The sequence below is a fragment of the Sinocyclocheilus grahami genome, unplaced genomic scaffold, assembly GCF_001515645.1.
Source record: "Sinocyclocheilus grahami isolate Dianchi unplaced genomic scaffold, SAMN03320097.WGS_v1.1 scaffold3322.1, whole genome shotgun sequence".
In the NCBI taxonomy this organism is placed as follows: Eukaryota; Metazoa; Chordata; class Actinopteri; order Cypriniformes; family Cyprinidae; genus Sinocyclocheilus; species Sinocyclocheilus grahami.
Window position 1 is genome coordinate 19,304 of NW_015508464.1, and position 3,375 is coordinate 22,678.

The following is a 3,375-nucleotide window of genomic DNA, read 5'->3' on the forward strand; positions in this document are numbered from 1 at the left end:
AAAGCAAGACAAAACAGTAAAAAGCACATTTTGACTTTTTAATTTATGCAATGGTGAAATTTTTTTGGGCAAAATACATGGGGGAAAAAAACTTGAAAAACCTTGTTCGGTATTCGGCCTTCGGCCCAGTGTTTAATTTTGTTCGGTTTTGGCTTCGGCCAAGAATTTTAATTTCGGTGCATCCCTATTTATATTGTATTTATTTACAGAGGTATATTATGTCACACTTCACACTTCTCTAGTAAGTTTCGTCTGTGTGTGAAGACTGTAGCGCAATGTGAATGAATGTTCTGAAGTGAAAAACTTCACCGGAATAAAGTTGAATGTAATTGAATTGAATTAAAGTTGAATAAACTTCAACTTTACTGTTCAGTGCACTGATGTCAGACTCATTTTGGATAATAAAGTTTATTGTTAAATTGTTAAATGCCCTGCCTCCATTACATATCTCTGTCATGTCATTATGTGTTTGATCACCACATTTGAGTGATCATTGCAAAACATTTGTTTATATATATTCTGTTTATGTATATACTGTATTCTATATATAGTACCGGTCAAATGTTTGGACACACGAATGGGAAAGTGTCCAAACTTTTGACTGGTACTGTACTATAATATACACAAAGAATATCGGCCAACATATCAATATCGGCCTTTTTAAAACTCCCTAATATCGGTATCGGCCCCCCCCAAAAAAACATATCGGTCGGTCTCTAATATACAGCATTTGTAATTAGCTAAATACACTGCCTGACCTCTTGATTTAAATGAGCAAATACTTCAGTGTCTGGGAGTGGATCATTATGGCAGTGATTAATGTTTCTGGCATGTTCCTAACTGATGCAGCATGTAGCTCATTTATGAAACATCTGTGTATGAAGACGAATCCCATATTCTAGGATGACAATGTCAAATTTTAATTGGGCACAAATTGTGCAAGAATAATTCAGGGAGTTCACCACAGAGTCATGACCTTTAACCCCACTGACATTCTTTAGGATGCGCTGGAGACTTTACTTTTTGTAAATGAGATGATCACAGACAATAACTTAGATGCGCTCTGTTTGACAGAAAACTGGCTAAAACCTGATGATTACATTGTTTTAAACGAGTCTACCCCCCAAGATTACTGTTATAAACATGAGCCACATCCAAAGGTAAAGGGGGAGGTGTTGCTATAATTTATAGTAATATTTTCAGTATTTCTCAGAGCTCTGGTTTCAAGTATAATTTGTTTGACGTAATTGTTGTTCAAATGACATTACCTAACAAGTGTTAATGATAAAGCCCCGTGACGTTTCTACTGGCTACTGTGTACAGGCCACCATACAGACTTTATTAAAGAATTTGCTAATTTTATATCAGAGTCAGTGCTGGCTACAGATAAAGTTTTAATTGTTGGTGATTTTAATATCCATGTTGATAATAAAAAAGATGCATTGGGATCAGCATTCATAGACATTCTGAACTCTGTTGGGGTTAGACAACACGTGTCAGGACCTACTCATTGTCGAAATCATACTCTAGATTTAATACTGTCAACATGAAATTGATGTTGATGGTGTGGAAATTATGCAGCCAAGCGATGATATCTCAAATCATTATCTAGTCTTGTGCAAACTTCATATAGCTAAAACTGTAAATTCTACTCCTTGTTACAAGTATAGTAGAACCATCACTTCTACCACAAAAGACTGCATTGAAAGTAATCTTCCTGATTTATCCCAGTTCCTCAGCATATCCAATACCTAACTTGATGATGTAACAGAAACTCTCTCTTTTCTAGCATTTTAGATACGGTTGTTCCTTTACACTTAAAGAAGATTAAGGAAAACAGTCTGACACCATGGTATGAGCACACTCGAACACTAAAGAGAGCAGCCCTGAAAATGGAGCACAGCTGGAGGAAAACAAAACTAGAGGTATTTTGTGTTGCATGGAGGGAAAGTACTTCTACTTATAGAAAAGCTCTAAAAACTGCTAGATCTGCTTACTTTTCGTCTTTCTTAGATGAGAACAAACACAACCCCAGGCATTTATTCAATACAGTGGCTAAATTCACAAAAAATAAAGCATCAGCAGACGCAGACATTTCCCAACAGCACAGCAGTAATGACTTTGAACTTATTTACTTCCAAGATCGATACTATTAGAGATAAAATTGTAACCATGCAGCCGTCAGCTGCAGTACAAGGCATCAGATAGTGTGCTATAGATCCCCTGAGGAACAATTCCACTCATTCTCTACTATAGGAGAAGAAGAATTGTATAAACTTGTTAAACCATCTAAACCAACAACATGTTTGTTAGACCCTATTCCATCTAAGCTCCTAAAAGAGGTGTTTCCAGAAGTCATAGATCCTTTTCTGACTATTATTAATTCATCAATGTCTTTAGGATATATCCCTAAAACCTTCAAATTGGCTTTTATTAAGCCTCATTAAAAAACCTTGATCATAGGCAAGGGCAAGGCAAGTTTATTTGTATAGCACATTTCATACACAATGGTAATTAAGTGCTTTACATAAAAGAAAAGAAAAAAAATCACAACAATAAAACAAGGAATTTAAAAACTTTGAAAATGATTTAAAAAATTGATTTAAGAGGTTTAAAATGAATTTAGGAACACGATTATACATAAAATATAGTGCAATCAGTTTGGACATCGCACAGTGCTCATTCAATAAATGCACAGCTAAACAGATGAGTTTTGAGAATAGAGAATTAGTTAATTACAGGCCGATCTCAAATCTCCATTTTCTGTCAAAAATACTAGAAAAGGCAGTATCCTCTCAGCTATGTTCCTTCTGAGGATTTTCAGTCAGGATTTAGACCTTATCATACTACTGAGACTGCTCCCATCAGAGTTACAAATGACCTGCTCTTATCATCTGATCGTGGTTGTATTTCTTTATTAGTGCTGCTGGATCTTAGTGCTGTGTTTGGCACCATCGACAACAATATTCTTTTGAATAGACTACAAAATTATGTTGGCATTAGTGGAATTGCATTTTCATGGTTCAAATCTTACTTCTCTGTCCGTCATCCATTCGTAGCGGTGAATGAAGAGGTATCATATCGATCACAAGTACAGTATGGAGTACCACAAGGCTCAGTACTAGGACCGCTGCTTTTCACACTTTACATGTTACCCCTGGGAGATATAATCAGGAAACATGGTATTAGCTTTCACTGTTATGCTGATGATACTCAGCTCTGTATTTCTTTGTGGACCGATGAAACCTACAATTCACAAAACTAACAGAATGCATAGTTGATATAAAAAACTAGATGCTAAATTCTGACAAAACAGAGGTTTTAATTATTGGACCAAAAACCTCAGCATGTAATAACCTAGAACACTGTCTAACA

At 35.6% G+C, this 3,375-nt stretch overlaps 1 long non-coding RNA gene across 1 annotated transcript in view; it reads right to left on the reverse strand.

The window, feature by feature from the left end:
• The window catches only part of LOC107576187 (uncharacterized), a 13,176-nt gene extending 11,222 nt beyond the window's left edge, over nt 1-1,954 (reverse strand). Inside the window, exon 1 of the long non-coding RNA XR_001608011.1 lies at nt 1,863-1,954. This is a non-coding gene — a long non-coding RNA (uncharacterized lncRNA). The remainder of the gene's footprint in view (nt 1-1,862) is intronic.
• Nucleotides 1,955-3,375: the final 1,421 nt, after the last annotated feature.